This window comes from Ursus americanus, chromosome 34 (genome assembly GCF_024610735.1).
Source record: "Ursus americanus isolate L20-20 chromosome 34, mUrsAme1.1.p, whole genome shotgun sequence".
NCBI classification, from domain to species: Eukaryota; Metazoa; Chordata; class Mammalia; order Carnivora; family Ursidae; genus Ursus; species Ursus americanus.
This window is the reverse complement of record NC_142160.1, coordinates 14266283-14291646: the sequence shown is the minus strand read 5'-3', so window position 1 is coordinate 14291646 and position 25364 is coordinate 14266283. Positions and strand designations below refer to the sequence as shown.

Here is a 25364-nt window from a genome sequence, read left to right as displayed (position 1 = left end):
GCTGATAAATTACCATGGAATCCATAGGAAATATTTCAAGATAATTTGCAAATTAATGAGTTACTAAGCTAAGTTCAAAGCTCAAGAAACCCCTGAAAATATTCTGAGAAACACTTAACTTTTGACTTTGCAAACCTTGGAAAAGAATTAATTTTATGACAAGAATTACATTCAAGCATGCAATTATAAATATGAATTTTATTTTAACTTACTTTTATCCCCCCAAACCCATACTCTTACTCCACACTTCTTTAAAGCACTGATTTCATAGCATCGTAGCAAATTAAACATGAGAACTTATAGCAACTGTATATGAAAATTGTGACTTAGAGAATGTATAAAAATATGACTCCCACTGGCCATATAAATAATTGCTGAAAATCTTCCTATTGTAGAACTTTTAAGAATCTATGCCACTAAGATTGATGGTGATGTAGCGATGTTTCTCTAACATTTAGATCATTAAGTAAAACATAATTAATTATATTTCTTTATGGGAGAACAATTTTATTTTTAGAAGACAAGTGGATAACTCAGGGTTGGAGGTGATGTACATTTTACTTTCATGGTATTTGTGGATAGCCACGATCCAGGGAAAGAAGTCAGTGGAAAGGTGTTTTAGAATTACGCTGGAAGATAGGAGATGCCTTGTGAATGCTGGGATGGAACAGCTGGAGGTCTAGAGGGACAAATATTTGAAAATCCTGGAAAACCTAGCCCTCCGGGACATAGTTTGCATAATGCTCTCATTCTATTCCAGGAGTAACAAGGAGCTTATGTGACACATAGCTAATGAACGGTGAGCTGGCGTCCCTCAACTTCTAATCTGATGCTTTCAAGTATATCTTACTTCAGCCCATCTCTTCAGAATAGACAGGTATTGCAATGAAGCATTTAACTGATGTGCAGGCAGCTCTATATTTGCCTTCCCAAACCTAACTTCAGTTTATGGCAAGAAAAATGAATCAAGTATGCATGTTTTTCTTATCTTTTGTAGGAGAAAAGCATGGCTAGTATAATGTATTTATTTGAAAGGATGCTCAGTAACATAGTAAAAGGTGACGTGGTGACATTTCAATATAGACTTTTTCTTGTGCTCTTTACCATCATCAAGACTGTGGTTAATGTGTGTAGCACAGTTGATTAATCATAGGTTTGATTTCTGTGTAGGCTGCATGGTATACATCCCTCACTGGCCTTTAATTAAAGCAGCTAATTATCTTCCAAATGCTAAGGGCAAGAAAATGTTGATGGATTAGAATCTTAAATCTTGACAGCCTAGTAAAATTATAATGGCCCCTATCAACTTTATCAAGTATCCTATTGTTAATATCAGTGTCTTAATAAACATTTAAATGTCATGATTCTGTTTCAAATTTTATGCTTTTTTTTTTTTAACCCCCTGGTTGAAGGTTAAAGTTGAGCAGGTTAGTGCCAGGTTAATAATGAAGTTTGCTCTCAAAACTTAGTGTATATAACTCTGATTACCTAAGTACAGGAGTGGTAAGGTCTAGATGAATAATTTAAGTGGTTGAGCGTAGAGAATATCCATGGACAAAATGAAACATTTAATGAAAAATCTCAGCAGCAGGCATATCTTAAAATAAAACAATGGAATTATTTGTTAATACATTATATGTCTATACGTGTTTTCACAGATCATATCATAACAGAAAGTGCAGGCAGCTTCAGCAGAAACTTTTTTTCAGCCTTGAAAAGAGAAAGCTTAAAATTTGAGAAACAGTTTTGACTCTTTCCAAAATGTCAGTAATAATTTGCTAAAAAAGAAGTCAGGAAACAAAAATTGTGTTACAACAGAGCAGAACTAAATCAGAACAAAGCCCAGCAGTTCCCTCAAGGTACATGGGGTGAGTTGGTGTTTCTACAGCACTGGGAGATGCAGACCCCAGAGTGTGGCCCTAAACAAACATGGTCCCAGCTTGCTTGTTGGAATTTATTTTAAAATGTGCAAACCAATGTTGAACTGTTATGTCAGTATAAAACACAGTCAGCGTCACATACACATCTGATCCAAGGACTCTCCTGACTCTCGAATTCTCATAATTTCCCAACCTATTGACCGTTTAAACTTTGTCCACGGAGGGGTGCCTGGGTGGCTTGGTCCCTTAAGTGGCTGGCTCTTGATTTCATATCAGGTTGGGGAGTCCTGGGATCAGCCCCTTTGGGGCTCTGTGCTCAGCAGGGAGCTTGCTGGAGGATTCTTTCTCTTTCTCCCTCTGCCCCTCCCCCCTGCTCGCATGCTCTCTCTCTCTCAAATAAATAAACCTTAAAAATATATATATCTAATGGTGGAAGAGAATTTGAATAATGGTTAAGTAGAAAGTTCAAAGCTTCTGTCAAAAATGATCTAATCAGTTTGAGCAGGTCCACATTATATATTGTGAAATCTCAGCTGTTTAGCAAAGAATCCATTACCTGCTCACAAAATGATGTGGAGATATTTGAGCACAAGAAAACGGCTAATCGTAGGTGGGCAAACACTTGGTTTCATGAAGATTTTGGAAGGATGTACCAAAGAATCATGAAAAATACTTCGAAGAGTTATGAATTTATGGGACATAAGTCTTGAATTTTATTTTTTATATCACTCACTAGTTAATGAAATTATTGCTTTCAATGTAGAGTCATAGCTTTTAACAAATCCTACCTTATTTGGAGATTTGCATAGAGAAGAAAATTTCATAAAACATCTGAAAGCAAAACAAGGAGAGGAACAATAGTGTGAGACCTCAATTATATTCCTCTGCCTTTTAATATGCATTGCCAAGTTTCCTATAAATATCTTACTTTATTTTGAATTTCTGTGAATATTAACTTTCTCAAGGTTGTGATTTTATTTTTAAAAATCTGACAATTTATCCAGATATATATTCTTACAACTGAATGGGAGGAAAGCAGAGAGGGAGACAAACCATGAGAGACTCTGGCCTCTGGGAAACAAACTGAGGGTTACAGAAGGGAGGTGGGTGGGGGGATGGGGTAACCGGGTGATGGGTATTAAGGAGGGCACATGTTGTGATGAGCGCTGGGTGTTATACACAGCTAATGAATCGTTGAACAGTACATCAGAAACTAATAATGTACTGTATGTTGGATAACTGAACATAATAATAAAAAAAGAAGAAGAAATCTGACAGTTTAAACCCATGGTAGTAAAGGAACTCTCTGTTCTAACAAATCCAAAGACACAAAAGAAGTATTTTCTAAGGAGTAATGGGACCCTGAACTTTTAAAGCGGTTTTACTTAATATATGTTACCTGTTACTCAGAATGCATTAATTCCAGTATCAAAATGTACTCTTACAATCCTCAAAGTCTTGGTGACTTCCTAAACTGTGTTGTTGATGAATTTGTGGCACATCTCTTCAGAAATCTTATGATGCCTTAAGCTCACTGAATCCTCAAGACCTAGAGAAATTAACACTTGCATTAGAAATGGCGAACCTCCCTAAAGCAATCGTTGTAGGTATCCCACAATTGCTGATAGGTGAGGTAATTTGTGACATTCATTCTGTACTTTCCAAATCTGTAATATGAGTTCTGACTCTGTTTATAAACTGACCCATGTGGGCTATTATGAAAAATAGATTTTTCCTGAAATTACAAGTTATTTAAAGAATAAAATCAACATTAAGTAAATGTACAAATATTTTTTGAATGTTTTACTATGTACCAGATGCTGTTTTTGTTAATCAGCTTTATTGTGGTATAATTTCACTAAAATGAGCTCTTTGCAAAGATGAACTTTTTTCCTACTAAAATGACCCCTTTAACTGCGTAATTCAAGGAGTTTTAACAAATGTATATACCCATGTAACAAATACCATGATCACAATACAAACATCTCATTACCTGAAAACATTCGTTACCCCACTCCCTTATCTAGACAACCCATTGACCTTTTGGTTATACAGGCCTATTCTAGAATTTCACATCAATGGAATTAGTCAGTAGGTACTATTTTATATTTGGATTTTCCATTTTTAATCAGCATAATGTTTTTGAAACTCACTCATATTTTTGTATTTCAGTAGGTCATTTCTTTCTGTTGCTGAGTATTCCTGCTGTATGGGTAGACCAGAATTTGTTTCCCCATTCACCTGGTGCTAGGCTATTGTGAACAAGTTTTATGAATACTTATGAACACATCTTTGTATAGACATGTTCTTATTTCTCTTGAGTAAATATCTACAAGTAGAATTACTGGGTCACTTGATAAACTTGTGCTTAACTTCCAAATGCTATTTTAAAGTCCAAAAATGCTGTTGTTAGAAACAAGAATAGGGTTTCTTCTCTCATCAAACACATGCAAACTTAATTGGATTTCATAAAAAATCATAGAGCCTTGGTTTTCAAAAATTGAAATGAAATGCAAGGTACGTTAATGTTCTGTTGCTTCATAACAAATTACTACAAATTCAGTGGCTAAAAACGTCATGCATTTAACATCCGTTTCTGTGATTCACGAGTCTAGGTGTAACTTAGTTGGCCCTCTGTTCGGGATCCCACAAAGTTGTAATGAAGATGTTGGTCATGTGGTGGTCCTTTCTAGAGTTTGGGATCCTCTTCCAAGTTCATGTGGCTGTTGGCAGAAATCAGGGTTCCTTATGGCTGTAGGACTGAAGTTCTTACTTTCTTGCATGTTATCAGGGAGCTGAGCTCAACTACTAGAGGCTGGTCAGTTCCCATGTGGTCCCCTCACAGACCTCTCACAATATGGAGCCCACTTGCTGAAGGCCAGTATGATAATCTCTCTGACTTCCGGGAGGGCCCTAGTCCCTCCTTTAGAGGGTTTACCTAAGTAGGCCTGGCCCACACAAGATCATCTCCCCTTTACCTACCTCACAGTCAACTGATTATGGATCTTAATTATAACTAAAAAACTCCTTTCGCTATAAAATGTAGCATAATCATGGGAGTAATACCTCATCATATTCACAGTTTTACCTACACTCAAGGACAGGAGATTATACAAGCCATAAATATTAAAAGCTAAGTATATTGGGGGTTATTTTAGAATTCTGTCTACTACACAAGGCAGTACATTGGATTTATTCAAGTTTATTGACTTTCTCTCTATACTTCTCTTAATTTGAATGGTTATTTTTCTGAGCAAAATAGAGTGGTCATTTTGCCACACAGAGGAAAGACTTGAACTTCCATTGCCCTAGAAGGATCATGTCACATGTGTTTTTGTTCTGTTTATAGAAGTGTCTACTTTAATCATTTTTAAAACAAGCACTTTGAGAAAAAATCTTGTTTTTTGAATCTGAGTCATTTTCTGGCTACGATAGTAGTTTTTTGTGACATTAATTTCTTTGATTTTAGATTCGTTTGTTTCTTTTTGTGTTATCATCTGAAAGTTATTTAAATGAGTTTAAGTCTACTCTTGGATATATCTTACATTAATAATGCTGTTCTCCCTTAGAATGGGACAAATATCAAAAGACACTCACAACAGATGGCCCATAAAGCTACAGAAGAAATAGCAGAGGAGCTAAAAGAGAACTGGAAGGATAAAACAATAAAGAATTCTCCTTCTCAAAATTAAATGTAAACCAGGTCAAACTCTTCGTAATTTGGATGACAATGAGATGGTGTAGTCCATAAATAGAATCATTAATAACATCTGGTTAAGCATATACATAAAACTCAAAAGCATGTCGAAGTCAGTCCCTATCAGACACAAGAGATATACTTTATCCCAAGCAAATTTGGTGGATTGTTGAAGATTTGGGAATTGTTTCTTTAATCTGTTCATCTAATCCCAAATGCTGTGCCAGGTCTTAATTTTAGATTTTTGGACTGTAACAGTGAACTCTTCAGCACTGAATTAAATGCAACTTTATAACTTTCTGTGCTAAATTTATGAGGGGGAAGGATATTTATTTCTTTTTTTAGCATTCATTTTTAAAGAAACTTTTATTTATATATCTATTTATTTATTTATTTATGGGGGAAGGGGCATAAGGAGAGAGAGAGAGAATCTCACGCAGACTCCACGCTGGGCATGGAACCCCCACTCAGGGCTGGATCCCAGGACCCTGAGACCATGACAAGCCAAAATCAAGAGTCCGACGCTTAACTGGCTGAGCCGCCCAGGCACCCTCTAAAGAAACTTTTAATGTATATATGATGATTTAATATACATACACATTGCGAAATGATTCCCATAACCAAGTTAATGAATGCATTCAGCATCTCTCATAGTTGCCATTTCTTTTTTATTACATTGGGAAATATTTCATCTTATCCCAAGGAAAAAATATAAAGTCAGAAAGCCAAATGAATGCATTTCTAGAAAACTCCATTATCTATATTAATAAAAGAAAAAAATTTTATAAATTATTGAACACATTTCACAAAGAAAGCATTTATGTTTGATTTTAGAATATTCTTAAATTACACTACTATGAACCAATCTCCCTGGTTTAAAAAAAAATCCAATTAAAACAAAAACAGAGGACCACGAATTTGTTTAACCTTTTGGAAAGTCAACTAAAATAATTTAGCCGAGGCTAAAAGATTCCACTATGGTGAAATGATAAGAAAGTTGGCGTCTCCATTCTGCAGACCTGTTCCATAGGACTCCCTGCATTATCCCATCCTTTTTAGTCTCTGGAACATCATCACAAAGGCCCTTTCTGCACTTTATAAATTTAATCCAAGCTGAAGCAAAGAACAACAAGTCTTCTCATATTTATTTCTGTCCTTTCCGATGCCTATGAAACATAGTTAATGGGCAAACTGAGATGCCATGATAAATAAAGTAAAACAAAAGAAAACAAGATGAAGAAACCAGCAACACCTGATATCAAAGCAAGATATCCAACTGAACTGGCAAGATCTCAGAGGATTGTCAAGGGAATGTCAAGGGACAGTTGAAATTTGATTCCAATTATCCTAATTGTCTAGAAGTTATAAGGCCATAGGAATAAAAACGTACACAAACTGAATCTCAAATGTCCATTCGAAAGCTAGATAGCCTACTTACTACCTGGGACTTTGAATGAGTTAATGAACGTCTATGTGTTAAAGTGTTCTCATCTTAGACTGAGGGTAAAAGAGTACCTCCATCAGAGGGTGTTATAAGATGAAATGTGGAACGATTTTAGGGGCATGCCTGGTCGAGAGTGCTTGCCCAATATATTTTAGCTATTACCATTATGTGGTAATCATAAACTTGAAGCTGCATTAGAAACATTGTAAAAATATGTAATAATGTTTTTTTTCTATTATACTATACATAGTGCATTTTCTGCTCTGTATCGAGACAGGAAATACTGATTAAATATTTTCAAATATCTTTTCTAAGAAAAAATGTTAGAATTTCAAGCATGGAAATAGTAACTCTGTTTATTTGCAAGTAATTTCATGTTTTCTAAATATTTAACTCAAAAGGCATTTATTAAGTTCCTACCTTGTATAAACCCCCTTCTCTGCACTCTAAGGCTATCGAAGTGAATGAAAACACAGACTGTGTCCTCAGAGGTGTAATGATAACAGAAAACATTTATGGCACATTTATTTACTGCATGGGAAGGTGCTCTGCCGAAGAATTTAGGTGCATATGTATCATTCAGCTCTCACAACATTACTGTGAGTTGTGTGATGTTAGCACTGCCTTTTTCCAAGTGAGAATATAGGGACATGGAAGGCTGTGCAGGCTCACAGCTAACTAGTGGAAAATCGGGATTCAGTGGAGTCCAGGCAGGGAAATACTAAACCTTAACACGAAGTATTAATAGTTAACATATAGGGGCACCTGGGTGGCTCAGTCGGTTAAGCGTCTGCCTTTGGCTCAGGTCATGATCCCAGGGTCCTGGGATCGAGCCCCATGTGGAGCCCCTGCTGAGCAGAGTCCGCTTGTCCCTGTCCCTCTGACCCCTACGCGTGCTTGTTCTCTCTAGTGCTCTCTCTCTCTCTCTCAAATAAATAAAAATCTTTAAAACTAGTTAATATATAAAACAATGCCCTTCTGAATCCAGTTAGCCATGAGGTATCATTATTTTAAGGTGAAGACATATGACCTGACATGGACCTCTTTTTTCCCCATCTGCAGCCTGTCCACATGTCATAAAAGGGCTGCTTTTAGACAATTCTGTATGAGAATTATATAGAGAAAGAGTATTTCTAACAGGTAAAGGGAAATAAAAAGAAATGAATAGAAAAGCAACAAGAGGGAGAAAAGAAGATAAATGAAAGGTCTGGGGAAAGAATCAGGTTTTGGGTTTTCGTTTCTTAGAATTTGGGCACTGTCAACCAATAGCCAGTAGGTGGCGCTAGAGTATGCATATTCCAACATCCAAAAAGGTTGGCTGGGTCCCCTTCCTCCCGCTTACAAAAAAAAAACAAAAGCAAAAAAAAAAAAAAAAAAAAAATCCCAGGACTGATCAGATACTGGGAGTTGAGCATTGAGTATATGTTAGTGATGCCAGCTTTAAACTATATTTTCAACCATTTTATTCAAAACCGGGCTATTTGAAATGTGCTTTGTGAGGAAATGCTAGAATGCCAACGTGCATTGTAATCTTTCATCCAGTTCTCATCCTCTCTGGTTTCTTTTCAGTATTCACTAGAGACGTTTCTGTGGCCACTTCCTAAGTCCAAAGTCAATGGAACTTTAGAGATTCCCAGGTCCCCATAATAAATGCAACGCAAGTGGGTTAAAAAGTCCCCAACTTATTTCTCAGACTGAAATAAAGAATGAGAACAATAAAATTTCAGTCTAATATGACATTAATTAAGAACACACTGACAGGTAAAAAAACAAAAACAACTTTTAAATTTCTCAACCAATTAACACGGCCCTACATTCCCAAGAAACCAAAGACCTGACAAAAATAATAGCCGTTTCCTTCCTGGCCCAGGTTCGTCTCTAACAAGCACATGCTCATTGAAGTGTCATCCGTCTGTGACCCATGAGGTCCCGAGCAGACTTTCTGGTTTGTTGAGGAATGTACACTGATATCTTTAATTTTCTTATGTATGAATATTAGACAAGGCATTTATAAAAAGTATACCTATCTCCATTGTTTTCTTAGCAAAAGAAACATTCACCTGCTTATGACTCCTGGTGAGATCTTTCCACCATAGTCTCACCTGCGCACGGGAGGCAAGAGATGATTTCATTTCTTTAACACACTAAAGGATACTGTTGGTACAAAGGGTTTAGAAAGATTGCAAGAGAACAGGAAACATCTGCGTAAGTAGGATGACATAATTTTTAAATAAATGCATGGCAACATTTGTAATCTAAGTTTCCTTCCTCCTCTGGCTTCAGATTTCAGGAATTCAAAAACTGTGATATAATCAGATTATAAAGTTCAGGTGACTGTTGGAGGCTTCGGGCACTCCCTTCACGCACCCACCAATTGGACGGTATGTTCAGGATGGACCTTGCCCTCCTTTATCAGGCATTTCAGGTTAGGAGGGGAGGCCACTCTTGTAAAAGTTGTGGAATAGTCGATTTGAGATATTAGTTCGTGCTTTGTCCTTGATGCACTTTTCCCCACTCAAGTGCACTCCAAGAGGGCAGCAAGCCCCTTCATGCTTTCTCGCCTCATAGGAGGCTTGTGCTATAGGACGGAAAGGATTGTCTTTCTGGCCCTCCTGGAAGCATCATGCCTGGTAGGGGAAAAGGAGGCCAGTGCCTTGCGGTAAAGGGGAGAAGGGGGTTGCATCGTCTGAAGATCAGGGTGGAAAGGGAGATGTGGCATTCCCAGCTGGAGCCTAGAGCTTACTCCCTCAGAACATTTCAGGAGATGAGGACAGTTTTTTATTAGATGGAAGGGGGTGGCTGCATGGTAAGCCCGAGAGAGTCTGCAGTCTAGGCTCGGGTTCACAGCCTTTGCAAAGTTTACTGGGCTTCCACATGGAACAGAAAGCCAAGGCTCTCAGATTTCAGTAGCCCTGTACGAGCTAAAACAAGGCATCTTGGAGGGAACCAAATGGGTCCCAGTTCAAAGGGCTCCCCCAAACACCTTGTTCATAAGGTGGCTGCTCGCTTAGTCACAGCAAAATAGACTCAGACTGAATTACCATGGGACTGGAGCTCGGAGAAAGGCCTAAGTTTCTTTTAAACATAAATACTTTCTCTGAGATTTTGAACTAAGTTTTATATTTTCCTTCAAGCTTAGTTTCTCATTCTGAGATATTTCCCCCCCTCGAATTATTAATCTAACTAACTGTCCGTCTCAGCAAAGGAAAATAATGTTTGTTTAAAAGAAAATAAAATATGTGAGGAGAGGGGAGGAGAATTATATGAGAACAGCTCTTTTTCTTTTTTAATGTTCTTGCCTGGGTGAACAGATTAATTGGAGGATCGAATGGCAAAATAAAAATTTAAGTAAATATTATGTAACCAACCAATTCTTGGGAGGTAAGATTTGGAGAAGGGTGGGATCTGTAGATTTTAATATCCTTGTTACCTGTATGTGTGCACTGCAACAAAAGAATAGTGTTCGGGCTTTTGTAAGCCAGGGTGAAGCAAGAGACACCCTTCCAGCTGACTTATGCAGTGACATAGAAAAGTCACCCTTTCAACATTCCATGTTGGGGTAGCAAGGAGGTGACAGACAAGGACCTAGACAAGAATCTCTCTTGGGTCACACCACTACCCCTTCAGCTTATTATGTTCTCTCTAAACCTGCCTTATTTGTGTTCCTCACACATCCACAGTGCCGGCTGGTTGGTAGTTAGGAATTTTCAGCGAGTAGTTTCTTCTTTTAGTCTGCCTCAACTAGAGCTAGGGCCAAAACAGGCAAGTACTTTCATCACCTCCGTTTTTAAGGAAAGGCAGGTTCTGCCCTTGAGATTTGACCCTTTGAAGAATCCCAGCATTGTTCAAGGGGGTCCTCAGTCACCCTCAGTCTCCTCCCTGTTACTCAGCTCTGGTCCCCAGCTTTGTTTCCTGTCCTGAGGTCACATCTAGTACTCATTTACCCCTCTAGATTGCTTTCTTATCATTCAAGCGTCTGGTTTCCTACCATGCTTTAAAAAGTTGATCGGTAAATCTTGTTGACAGCTTTCAATGTACTTTACCAGAAAAGATTTTGCTGAATATCAGACCAACTATCTTGACCCTGTTTCCCCTTAAACAGTTTGAGTCAGTCTTCGGCCCACATCCCTACACCAAAACTAATGTTCAAAGATAATTTTCAGAAAAAGGTAAAATTGTGACCTTCATACAGGTGTAAAATGAACATGAAAGAATTTCTTTTATTCATATAATATGAGAGATCCAGGCAGGTGTTATAACCAGTTCAAAGAAGAAGTCAAAACAGCACAAATTAGTATGGAGTAAAGGAATGTTGAAATGAATTGCAGAACGGAGACCAAAATGTGGTTTTTCCACAGCCAGTTAAGTCACTACCAAACTGGACAGAAAATGTCAACTAAATACTACCAGACAAGCCAGAATTTACCTATCACTTCCCTATGTTCACAAAGAGTTGAAAAAATTGCTCCAAGACAATGAACTGATCACCCAGAAAGGTTGCCATGAAATGCATCGTTTTTCATTGAAACACAATTTTTTTCTACACTAATCTTAGGAAGGTCATTAATGACTTCTGCATTGAAAAATATAATGTCATTTCTCAGTATTCATCCCACTTCAACTGTTAACAGCTTTTGACATAACTAATGACTCCCACTTTTTTCAAAAAATTTTCTTTGCTGTCCCCTTTGCTTTTCATGAGTTCTTCTCTATTAGTACTCGTTGACTAGGTGATTTCAGCCAGTTGCAAGAGTTTATAAATCAACTATATGCTTAAAATTCCTCCTGTGAGATCTTCAGTCCCAATTACTCTCGAGTACTCCTGACACACGTTTTTAAAATTCACGTCTGCTGTCAAATTGCCAAATAAAACTGTTATCTGGAATTGAACTTTGATTTCTTTTAATCTAACCCTTTTTCAAAGCACACACACACACACATACACACACCCCATCAGGCAGTTCTAGGTACTCAAACCAAGTCTGAAGGGTCATCGTATCTTCCCCGTGTCCTCCAGGCTCATTCTCCACCTTTCTACACTTTGATTCATGACCATGAAAGCACACCTGTAGGAACTGAATCAAGATTCTTTCTTGCCGGGGCGCCTGGGTAGTGCAGTCGTTAAAGCGGCTGCCTTCGGCTCAGGGCGTGATCCTGGCGTTCCGGGATCGAGTCCCACATCGGGCTCCTCTGCTGGGAGCCTGCTTCTTCCTCTCCCACTCCCCCTGCTGTGTTCCCTCTCTCGCTGGCTGTCTCTCTGTCACATAAATAAATAAAATCTTTAAAAAAAAAAAAAAAAAAGATTCTTTCTTGCCCTTTGTCTTGCCATTGGTTTCAATCAATGGGGAGCCCTTGCTGAAGATTGGAGGGAGGGAGGAAGGGGAGGTCAAAGCATTGATTCCCTTGTCTATATTTTTATGAGACACCTTTGGGCTGGGTGTTTTCCTTAAGGCTGGTCTGTTCTAACTCTACTTAACACAGGTTTTTATACTGGGTTTTCAATTTCCAAGATTGAATAACCACGTCTTCCCTTCATTTGTCAGGGCATCACACTATCCCTTGGGTTTCCCTACCCCCTCCTGACATCTTTCTAAATAATTCCTTTATTAAACACACTTCTGAGTATCTTAATGTCCCATATCTTTTCTGGTAGAACATGGAGAGAGATGAGCCCTGTTTCACATCCATCAAATTCTCTGCACCTGATTTCAAAGTATATCCAGAATTTGACCCCTTCTCACTTAGAGTTCCCTGGTCCAATCACCATCATCTCTCTGCTGTGTTCTCATAATAGTCACTTCACTGGTTTTGCCCTAGAATCTGAATACCCAGAAAAGCATGCTATGGAAAATGTATAACTTTCTGTCAAAACATAAAATTCATTTTTTCTACACTAATGTTGTCAAGGTCATTAATGACCTCCATGCTGCAACATTCAATGTCACTTCTCATTTTATGATCTTGAAAGTACTGGAGAGACCGATTTTAGACAATAGGCTTGAGCAATGGAAACTTGATCAAGGCAAAAAGGGCCCAGAGTGACCCCCTGGCTGAATCCAGACAGGCCCATCAGGTGACCCATCTCAAAATATCCATAGGCCCTAACTGACCAATGGGCTCCTTAAAACCAGGCACAGTTACCAAAAAAGGGAAGGTTCCGTGTACCTCATACCTTATCACCTTACCCCTTTAAATGCAGCCCCATCCGTTGCCTCCTTGCAGGCAGCCTCTCTCCTTTGCTGAGCTGCCTGCTGCTCCCATGTGGTGTATTCAATCAACTTTTCTCTCTTTTGTTCTGCCTCAGGTGACTCCTTCCACTGCCTGTGTCACCAGCTTCTACCAGATCGTTGCCCCACACTTGGGGGCCCCCATCCAGTCGGGAGAGAGATACCACAAGTATGTAATAGCCCTTTTCACTTGCCCTTCTGTATTCTATTCTCATACACAAACATGAGCAGTCTTTTAAAACAAGTATGTCCCTGATGATCAAGGCCCTTAGCACCTGTCTTCTGTCTCTCCTGCTTCCCCATAGAACTCCAGCCCTGCAGGCATTCTTGCCACTCCCTGGGTACAATTAAGCATATTCTTGTCTCAGGGTCTCTTTCCTTGTCTGCAATGTGTATCCCTTAGATGTCCGTTTAGTCCCTAATTCACTACAACCCTCTGCATAAAAGTCACCTCATAAGAGGGGCCTTTCTTCACTGTCACATGAAAGGGCATCCCCACCCCTCCCCCCTGCCATTCTCTGTCTTGCTCTCTCCACCTTACTTCACGGTGCTCACCACCATTTGACGTAATTTCTATTTTGTTTATTTATTTTTTATTTGTTTATTTGTTCTTTCCTCTTTGAAATCTTAAGTTTCATGAGAGCGAGAACTTTGGTTTTTTCCAGTGATGTTCCTACTCTGCACGGATTAGAGCCACACCCAAATGAACATGTGCAGTGAAATGAAAGAACACATGAGTGAATTCTCAAATGATACAGAAATTCTGTTTTGAAACTGAGTCATAAATGGTCAGTTCTCATCCTATTGGAGTCTTAACCAGTTTCGAACAGGAAGCAAAAGAGTCTCGTGAATATAATCTCAAATAGAATCAAATATTTGCAAGCTGTTGATTGGTCTGAATGGGACTTTAAAGCTGAAAAAAAAAACAAAATCAGAGTTGTGCAATGATTTGTCAGAAAGCCAATAATGAAGAAACCAGTCAGCTGGATAAACAAGATGCATATAAAAGAAATTTCAGTATGTCATTGTGGGTTCAAGCTATATTTTCTTTGAGTGAAAGAACATAATTATGCTATTAATATTATCATTAGGTTTGTCTTTTAATTCATAAAATTGCCTTGAATAAAGTAGTGATTGCCAGATGAATTTCTAACCTCTCCATTAGAGGGAAATGTTAATATGTCAAATTTATGTTGCACACGCACTGGAAGATAAATGCCCTTCATGGTCCTTTCATACAACCGGTTCACTTTAGTTTTACAGTTTTGCATTTGGAAACCGTCATACTTTTTATTGTATCAGTATCTCTTAAAAGTCAGCTCTCTAATGAAGCAGTTTTGGTTTTATCCTACACATCTTGGCATTTCAGCAGTTGTCTTTTCTTCAACTCTACTCCATTAAATATTCCCTTTGGATAGTAGTAGAGTGTAACCTGGCATTTTCTTGAAGAGTCCTCCTTTGGAATTTTCTGGAAGAGTCCATTTCAAATTTCCATATCCACCATATTTGATAAGCAAAGAAAAGCAAGACCTACTTAACCCTGCTAAAATCAAACAGAAACAGGAGAAGTTCATTGGCTTGAATAATTGAAAAGGACAAATGGTAATGGCTTCAGATAGTGTTGTTCCAGAAATTCAAATAATAGCTCTAGAATCCGCTACGTCTCCATCTCCAGATTCTGAGTTGGTTCTCAGGTTTCTCATCACAAGATGTTTTTCAAAATCTCTTGCTTAGGAGGAAAGGTGAGTACCTCTTCCCAGTAGCTCCTGCAGAAGTCCCGAGATTAACTCTGATTGGACACTTTATGAAAATCAGTAGCTTTTTCTCTGTCTTAACTTTAATGTTTAAAAATAAACTGGAAAAACATACCCACTTATAATACAGACAAAACAAGAAAATTCTTAGACCTGAATACAGTAATAATAATGTAAGACATAAAGATTAAATTATGAAACCCAAAAGAAATACATAAAATAACTTGAGTAAGAACTAACTATAGAAACGTCAGTACCTCCAAAATTAATATCAAATGTTAGGCAACTCAAATTATAATCTCAATGAGCTTTTCTGTGGAACCGTATAAAATGATTCTGGAATATATGTTGAAGAACAAATCTTGAAGGGTAGTCAAGAAATTTATGAATATTGAATAAGAACAACTAAGAAAGCAAAGTGGAAGAGTTCCAGATACTAAGGTAACTATGAAGTCATTGCAGTCAACAGTGTGTGATATTGGTACAGAAATGCATAAACATGGGGCGCCTGAGTGGCACAACGGTTAAGTGTCTGCCTTCGGCTCAGGGCGTGATCCCGGCGTTGTGGGATCGAGCCCCGCATCAGGCTCCTCCTCCACTAGGAGCCTGCTTCTTCCTCTCCCACTCCCCCTGCTTGTGTTCCCTCTCTCGCTGGCTGTCTCTATAGAAAAAAAAAAAGAAAAAGAAAGAAAGAAAGAAATGCATAAACATATTAGTCACATGGAATGAGCATCCACGGAAATACCAGTCTATATGTGGTTTTAATCTAACTTAAAAAGAGTGACTAATTTAATAAATGGTGCTAAAGTGATTGATTATCCAGAAAGAAAGAGAACTGGATCGCTATTATTTTTTAAATATTGTAAGGAATTGTAGGAGGCTATTTGTATAAATTTGGAATAGAGAATTTAGGCTTTCCTAGGTGTGGCAGGAATCTCAAAAATCATAAAGGAAACACTAGATGTGTTTGGCTATTTTTAAATTACATATTTTTATGGTAAGAGATAACCATAAACAAAATGAAGAGGCAAATTCAAGGACATATTTATAAACTAAGTGTGGGAAAGGTTCTTTTTTTTTTTAGAGACTAGCTATTGAAGGGTCATTGCCTATAAAATTCACTGTGGAATTCATAGGGTCACCTCACTGTATACAACAGGAAGAGAAACTTGAAACTTTCACAACTAAATTATTAGAAGAATTTCAGAGCTAAACCTTAAGCTTGCATTACCAAAAAAATACCTTTCTAGTGAAATGACACTTTCAGAAAAAATATGAAACTTAATTCAAGTCTTTACTTTAAATAAGCAAATGCTAAACAGAATGCTATTAGTTGGAAAATACATGGAGTGAAATAGAGCAAAAGAAGCACAAAGACAATGGAAAATAGTAAGATCTCAAAATGTTCTCTCCCTGATTTTCTTTTCCAATCGGAAAGACAAAAGTTTGGAAGGGTCAACAGACTTAGACTTTGGACCAAGAAGGAATTTTAGAAATGTGAATCAATAAAGAAAACATTTTGTTTTTCAGTCTCAACTGTTGTGGTAAAAAGTAGAATCCCAAAAAATGTAAAAGACATATGCCACAAGATCAACAGGTGTAAATAACCACTTCTACCCTCCTCCCGGAATCAGAAATGAAACATAGACATTGCGGTAACAGATATATTTTGAAGGCAGAGATTGTTGTGATTAATGGGGAAAATCCCGTACCATCTCTTCCCAAGGAAACTAGAAAAAGACAGTGTTGGCGAAACCTACTTTCTCAGGAGGCCATGGTAACCATTAGCTAAGATCATTTGTATTTGAGGGGAGGTGGCTGAGGGCTGGGAGATCATTCACTTTTGAAGGACTTCCGTGTGTGAATGCACTCAGTCTGCCCCAGATTCGTTTCATTAAGAGAGAATGGACCAGCTCACATTGCCAAAATCAAGTTCATTTAAAGGCAAAGGCCAGGGATGTTTCTGACCATCTGCCTCTTTAATAAGGGTATGTTTGCCATCATGGTAGCTACAACAAAAATACAGGAAACAGCAACTGTTGAAGAGGATGTGGAAAAATCCAAGAACTCTTTCACCTTTCACATTGATAACAACCATGCTGAAAAACCAGCCGGAAGTTTGAGAGTAAGCATATGAATGTTTTATGACTCAGCAAGTCCAGTCCTGTGCGTGTATGGCCAACAGAAATGCACACATGTTCACCAAAAAATGTCCACCAAAATGTTCATAGCACCAGTCACCATGGACCCAGAGTAAAAACTACCCAAGTGGCTTCTGTCAGCAGAAAAAAATCATACATTGTGGTGTATTCGCCTGATGGGATTCTGTCGCACTGAGAAGGAGTACAAGAGAACTGCACACAACATGGGTCGGACGTGGGAGCACAAAAGAAGTCAAGCCCAAAAAGCGTACATGCTGTTTGATTCCCCCGTTTACCATTCAAATCAGGTAAACCAAACAATGACACTGGAGGTCAGGATGATGGTTATCATTGGCGCACAGAGATTGGAACCTGGAAAAAGGCACAAAATGGCAGGGGGTTCCAGGACCCTGGTGGTGTTCAGTTTGTAAATACGCATCAAACCATAAGTTTATACTTTGTGCAGCTCCCGTTTGTATGGTTTAATAACTTGTGTGTGTAGTATAGAGCAGGAAGCAGTGGGGAGGAGAAGGGAGCGAGTTCACTTTCTTTAAATGGAGAGAACAGCTTATAAACGTTTTTAACCAAAAACACAAACAGCAGCTTCCCAGGTGTAGAGTAATTGGGTTCCTTTGACCTTGCCCAACAGCCTGGGGAAGACAACACCTTTGATTCTTAATTCAAAACCAAAGGCAGTTATGTTCCTGCTCCAAAGAACTGTTCTGAGAGACTAGGCTCCATTTCTCAATTTCCTGAAATATGTAGAGTGTATTGTTAACTAAAGAGAGATCACCGTATAAATCATTTCACCACCGCCTCTATTTTAACTTTGGAAAGCCTTTTCACACAATACTTTTCCATAGCCCATGAAGGCCCAGTGAAGCGGATTGCCAGTAAATACTTCGGGAATGATTCATCTGAGAACATGGTGAATGACTTTATGTTCCAGACACTGGGCGAAGCACTGCTAAGACGCTGGTTCAGGTTCTGCCCTCCAAAGGGGTTGAAACCCTCTTCCCAAGGCGCTGGATTCTCAACTGCCCTGTTCTCTCCTGCACTAATGTGGCAAGCTCCTTGGCAATTCTAAACAGAGAGACGAAGGTCAAAATGCAGGCAGAACAGGACCAGCTGTGCAAAGAAATAAATTGGCGGAACTATACAAATATACTTGATCTTGATCGAAAAAGGACATTCACCCTGCCATGGACTTTTTACAGAATGGAAATCACAAAGGAATTTTCAAATGCACACCCACCTTATTTGCATGAGAAGGGAGAAGAGGAAGCTTGAATTTTTTTATGGCCAGTTTTAGAACAATTAAAAAATATGTATGTATAACTATGTATATATACTCACACATATACACAATTATCAATATTTGCCTCTCCCTTAAAGAGCTTCTGAAGTTAGGGATATATTTCAGTCATCTCTTTTATGCCTGGCATCTAAAGTGCCTGGCTTAGAATAGGCACCTGAAAACACTCATTAAGAACTAAAAGTGTTTCGTAGGTGTGGAGAGCTTCTTAATCAATCCATGAATGATCCTTGACTTTTAAGGTTTTATAGGAACAGTTTTTGTTTCCTATTCTCAGTTGCCAGATTTGGTTTTAATTTAATTAATGCCAAGCTTCTATAACCTGGTGTTTGAAGTCAAAGTTCCTTTGTCTAGTCGGAGAGTCTGAAGAGCAACCCCTTCTCTAGACCAAATCCATGAATTTTATGTCAGAGATTTGCCGTTCTTAAGCCTTTCTTCACCCTTGACGTGAGTTCACAGAAGCAGAGAGAATTTATAATCTCAAATAAATGCAATACTATATTGCGTATTCAGAGCATAAGCCTAAACAGAAATAGAAAAAAAATCGTATTTAAAAAATTTTTTAAAGATTTTATTTATATGAGAGGGAGAGAGTGTAGGCATGTGGGGGGACGAGCAGAGGGGGAGGAAAAGGGACAAGCAGAGTCTGAGCTGAGCATAAGGCCCAGGGCAGAGCTCAATCCCAAGACCCAGGGATCGGGACCTGAGCGGAAACCAAGAGCTGGATGCTCAACTGACTGAGCCACCCAGGCGCCCCCTAAGTTGTATTTTTGTCAACATTCTATCCATATCACATCTGTCTCTTCTCCCAGGTAACCACAAACAACAGAATCAATAAAAATATACACGCACATCCACAAGATACTGAATTTTGTGCTTCTTACCCCTATGCATGATTCATGGAAGGCTGGTATACTGGTTTACACCATTGTATTCTGTTATGTAACTGCAACATAATTACATTTGTCTAGCATCTCATTGATAAGCATTAAGTTGTTTTAATTTTTCAGAAATAGAAGAAAGAAAGCTGGAGGGGACGATGCATGCCTTCTTGTGCCCACGTGTGACCATTTCTCTCACGGAATTGCTGAATATCAAGTAAGTGCATCTTCAAGTTGATTAAAAGTTTCCAAATTTCATATTGGTTGTGCCCTTTACACCCTGAACAAGAGGGAATGCACATTCTCATTTCTCCAAATTCTTACCACCATCTGTATTGTCAGACTTGTAAATTGTGAGCAGTCTACTGAGACTTGTGACCAGTCTACTAGGTGGTAATTTCGGGTGCTTTAATGTGTACTTCAGTGATTATTACTGAGGTGGGTGACATCTCATGTTTCATGGCTTTTCCTTTTCCTTTTTGCTTTTCTGCCTATTCACAAACTTTGCTCATTTTGAGGGGTAGGGGAAGGGGGTACCAATGATCTTTTTCATACTGATTCGAATAAATTCTTTTTAGTTCTGGATACAGTTCCTCTATCTGTTGTACATGTTGCCAACATCTTTTCCCACTCTGTGGCTTGTTTTTGCTTCTTGGGTTTGTTTGTTTGTTTTTTGCTTTTTTTTTTTTTGTTTTTGCTCTTTGCATTTGTTTTTTGCCTTTTCCTGGGCGGAAATTCTAAATTTCAATGTAGTAAATGAAGTAGTCATTTTTCGTATGGATTGCATGATTGCACCTGGTTTAAGAAATTTTACTTATTTTTCTTAAAATATTTTCTTCTAAACATTTCACAGTTTGGCTTTTTTCATTTAAGCTTTACTCTACCTGAAATCGGTTTTCTGAATGATGTAACTTTGGAATGTATTTCAGTCATTTCATATATACTTAGATGGTTTCCCTAAATCTATCCTACATCTTACCCCTAGGTTTCTGGCACTATGGGCTGTGGGATGAGAGACAAAGAGGCCAAGTTCTAAACTCTCCTTCCTTATTTCGACTAGAAACATCATTTTATGTACTAAGATGCTGCCAAAATTTCATGTGAGTTAAGGAATATGCTCTTGAAACCTCTACCATCATAGAAATTATACAAGCTTTGAATTGAGTTTGCTATAGATGTTCACCCTGGATTAAATTCTTATCAGCAGGGTGATCTTAGATATATCACTTCCTCTTTCTGAGCCTCGTTTTCTACAAAAAGATACTATCAGTGACTATTCCATGGTTTGTGTCAAATTAATAATTTAAAGATGCCGACTACATTGCCTGACACGGAAGGTATTCAAAGACTGCTAGAGCTTTCGTCTTTGGCAATGCAACAGCAGAAGCTTGAGAAAAATAGAACAAATCAAGACAAATGCTTGTTTTTCTGATTTTAGCAAAACATGGTGATGAAAATGGGAATAAATGCCCCAGATTTTGGAAAGCAACAATGTGAATATCTGTTGAGATCATATGACCAGCTTTCTTCTGTGGGACCTAAGATTGGCCCTGAATGAAATAAACGTTTTGGCTTTAGTCATCCCCGGCAGGGGTTAATCCTAGGGTAAGAAGTGGAAAATCAGAGGTTATGCCTGGGGCAAGGGTTAGAAGGTAAACCCCCTCTCTCTAGGACTGAGAGAAGGCTAATTTGTTTCTTTGTTTGACCAGCCTCAGAATGTGCAAAAGCTGAAGTGAACAGTTCTGATGGGGTTGGGGAGGAATGGCACCTGTCCATAGGGAGCAAAGAGAGTGGAGGATTCGTTCAGGATGAGGTCCTGGGCACAGTCTGGACTTAGGCGGTAGGTGACAAGGCTTGATTTTGGGGGGGAATGGGTGGTGCAGTCCTTTCCAATAACCCCAAACCTTCAAGTAAGCCTTCTTCAGAATTACCAGTAACTTTCGGTTGTGCCAAAAATAGGTAAACGCCAACACTCATCCTTGGGTGTAAACATTACAGGAAAGAAGTAGTGACTGTTTCTCTCTCTCGGAGTGGGCAGAAATGACAGATGCTACTAGAAAAACTGATGTTTCTGGTGAAGACAATGACAGGGTCAGCTACCAATATGTATGTGTGTTGACAAGACAAGAGGTTGGAGCGGGAAAAACATAGTGACTTTCTGGAACACATTGCAGTCGTTACCCTTGGAGAGTTTCCTAAATACCTGGGATATACTTTGACACTGGTTCTGGAGAGAGAGATAGGGCAGCTAATTTCTAGCTGGAGTCTGGGGCCATAAAAATGTAAAGAAAAAAAGGCTTATTTGATGAGACCTGCATTTTATAGCTTGAACAAGTGTGAGAAGACTGAACAGATTTGCAGACTGAGGAGATGTAGGCTACCGGGTAGAAGTTCAACTGGGAGCAGACACGCCAGAAATAATACCCAAACTAGAAAATCTCAGACATCTCCTTTCGCTAGAACTTCTCCTGCTCCTCCACTTGATCCATTCATCGAGCAAACCACTCGTCATCGATTGTCTGCTCCGTGCCTGAGACGGTGCTGGACACAGTGGCTACAACGGGAAGCTAAGCCACCTTGTTTCTGCCGACCTCGCAGGGAAGTTGGGGAGGTTGGCATTGAAATGATGACTCAAACCAGGTACTGGGGCTGGGAGGGAAATATGACTAGGAGAGCATAAAACGACTCCAGCCCAGTGCAGTACCTGATAGAAAGAAATGTCACTATAAAGTTTGGAAAATATGAAAGTTTGTGTGGTAAGTGCATTTTCAAACATCCGAAACCCTGAGAGACTTTTATTAAGATTCATTGAAATATGACTTTGGGAGCTTGGTCATCTCACTTAGCTGGAAAATGCATTCATGCTGCATGCTTCCGTCCACGGGGGGTAATGACAATGGTATGATGGGTACGTGTGTGGCTTCCTAGTGGGGCGGCCTGATAGTCATATTGGGTTGAGGTTAACTACTCTCAATAAACAACGTGAGGGGAAGAAGACGACCTATAAAATTTTATGATTTTTTTTTTATTTTGGCTCTCTCTGTGTTAATAATGTTTATGATGAAGCGTCAATTGCCTGCGTCCTGCATTTTTACTCTTAAGAGAAAGCCAGTAGTGTACTCCCTACAGAAAATTTGTTTTATAACCCGTTAGGCCATAAAACAATTCCCTTTAGCTATTTCTGATTTAGGGTGTACATAGTCGGGTGCTGTTTTGTTTGCTTAAAGCATGAATCTTGGATTTTGTTGGGGGGGGGGGGGAGGTCCTGTGTGAATCTGAAACATCAAGTCAGGCATCCATAACCAGAGGGCCTGGAAGCATCTGCAGATTTTACAGCCCAATTAATAATTATGTAGATGGTAAAATCCCCTTCTGCCTCTCAAAAGTGGTTCAGATTTCTTATCCTGTTGCCTGGATTGATATTATACCTTCATGATAGGCTTAACTGGGATGAAATTAGAGAATTGCAGTATGGAAGCATATAAATGGCCTTCTAAATTTTAGTGCAAGATTTCTTCTTTGAAAAACCACTTGAGACCAGACACGTTCCGTGCTCGCTCGCGTCCGCAGCGGATAATGTTTCCAGACTGGTCTTCGTCTCCATAATGTGACAAAGAGCCCCAAGGGGTTGTAGCTACAAGAAAGGCAGGAAGTTATCTATAGATACTCGTGTGCAGCAGGATGTCTATTTCTTATAACTCTGCCTTTTTACTTCATATGTAGTGACTTTTGGGACTTCACTCACCTTGGATTGTCACTGATGCATAGATACGTGTATTATCACCTGCCCTAGAGTCATAAAGAATTCTGCGTGTGGTTTCCAGATGATTATTTAAAGTGTTTATGTTAATATAAGTTATTTCGATATAATATTTTGGTACACGGCATCGCTTCGGATTACAATGTGTAAAATATATTACTTCAAGGTAAATACATATAATTTTTACATATTTTTTTACAATTTACAAATTTTACAATTTTTACATACTCATTTTTACATATTAAATGACCAAGAAAATTACTCCTATTTTGCTTTGAAAATTTCTTTTCCTTGTTTTATCTATGTTTCTAAAATACATAAAATGTAAACTCATGAGTTTTACAAAAAGCTTAATAGTACACTATTTAATTACACCGTAGGAGCACAGTAAAAGTGAAAATTAGCATTATAATACAATGTGTGAAAAAGTACAGAATCATATTTGCTTTACTGCTTAAAGAAAAACAAGAGGCTAGAAAGATACAATTCTTTAAAGAAAATACCAGATAAACAGATTCCTGTAATGTTCTAGTCATCCCCATTATTGGTGAGTATACAGAAGATTTGACAGTTTTCTTACAGAAAAAAATGTAAAAACAGTTTCAGTTTGACATGCTGTCATGGGGATAATATAAATAATTTCAAAAGCTTTTTCAAGAAAGGACAAGCAATCCAATTTGTTTATTTCCAAGGATAATGCTGGATTTATGTATATTTGAAAAGAAAGACCCAGTCCTGACACTAATTCTTAATGTCTCTGAGTCATTTTAGCTTCTCTGCTTCCATTGCTATGTCCTAGTGGGGAGGTCATTAGCTAGAGCCTCCCCTCCCCCACTGCCCTCCCCATGTGCATTAGACCTCAGATATGCTCTTATCGCTCAGCTTTGGTTCCAAATCCTTTATGATACAGCTCTCCTTAACCCTTCAGTCTGAAATGGTCTTTCAAACTATCCATTTTATGTTCCCTATATGCCTTAGCTCACTACCACTTTCAATTAAAGGACCACATACTTAGTGCTGGGTACCACACTGAAAAATATACTTTTTAAATTGCTATCTTTTTTTTTTTCTTCATAACATGTAATGGACTGAATTGTGTTCCCCACCCCCACCCAGTTTATATGCTGAAGGTCCAACTCCCTGGTATCTCAGAGTGAAATTGTATTTGGAGATGAGGTCCTTAAAGATATGGTTAGGTTAATATGAGGCTCTTAGGGGGAGCTGTAATCTAATATGACTGGTGCCCTATTAAGGAAAAGGAGAGATGCCAGGGATGTGTGCATATAGAGAAAGGGCCACGTGAGAAGGTAGCTCTCCACAAACAGGAAGAGAGGCCTTGGGAGAAACCAACCCTGCCAATACCTTGGTCTTGAACTTGCAGCTTCCAGAACCGTGAGAAAATAAATTTCTGTTGTTGAAGTCACCAGACTATGGTATTTTGTTATGGTGGCCCTAGCAAAGCAATACACAAGTGTATTTCGCAGGTGCGAGAAGAAATCAGTAACATGGTAAAAACACCAATTTGCCCTGAAGTAAAATTGTTAATGCAGAAAACAGAAGAGCTGATATAAAAATGGCTGTTGAAGAAATCTGCCCTCATGTCCTTTTCTGCCCTCTACCTTTCTAAATCTAGCACAGCTCATTTCTCATCACCATTAAATCTTCTTTGCTGTTCTAGGTGACTCTAGCTCCTTTCTCTAAACCTCTTTGAGCATCTATTATTTCCTAAATAAGAAGTATGTTTAATACCAGAACCTTGTTCTTATTCTGAACCCTATATTTAAAACAAATGTAAGCGCACCTCTCCATTGGAAGCTGTGGTAAAAAGAAGGTAGACAGAGCCCCCTGCCTGCTGGCTCAATCCACCACCCTTCTTTCCCTTCTTCCCTGCTCGCAGTGACCCAGTGACAACTGGAACACCACCCACCACATGAGACACAGGCTTCAGACGCCCCGAATTACGTCGCCCTTCATTATTTTCTTAGAATGTTCTTGTGAGACAAGATCTCTTACATTAGAACTCAGACTGTGCCCCCCGCTTTAAGAAAACACTTCCTACATTAGGAGGATAGACAAGGACAGGAGCCAGTAGTAGTTTAGTGGGGTAGGATCTTTAAATTGATTGTCAAATGAATTTGAACCCCATTGATTTTTCTGAATTACACAAGAAATCTTCCATCCCGTCTGAGAATCTAAGAACACAAACAGAATGGGGTTCTGTTTGGAGTGGATATGTTTTGGCTTCCAGCGAAGTTGCACGTGGGT

The 25364-nt window shown here is 38.7% G+C and overlaps 1 long non-coding RNA gene across 1 annotated transcript in view; it reads left to right on the top strand.

Moving 5' to 3' along the window:
* The window catches only part of LOC148107177 (uncharacterized), a 39897-nt gene extending 20047 nt beyond the window's left edge, over positions 1–19850 (top strand). Inside the window, exons 2-3 of the long non-coding RNA XR_015722960.1 lie at positions 13326–13417; positions 19469–19850. This is a non-coding gene — a long non-coding RNA (uncharacterized LOC148107177). The remainder of the gene's footprint in view (positions 1–13325; positions 13418–19468) is intronic.
* Positions 19851–25364: the final 5514 nt, after the last annotated feature.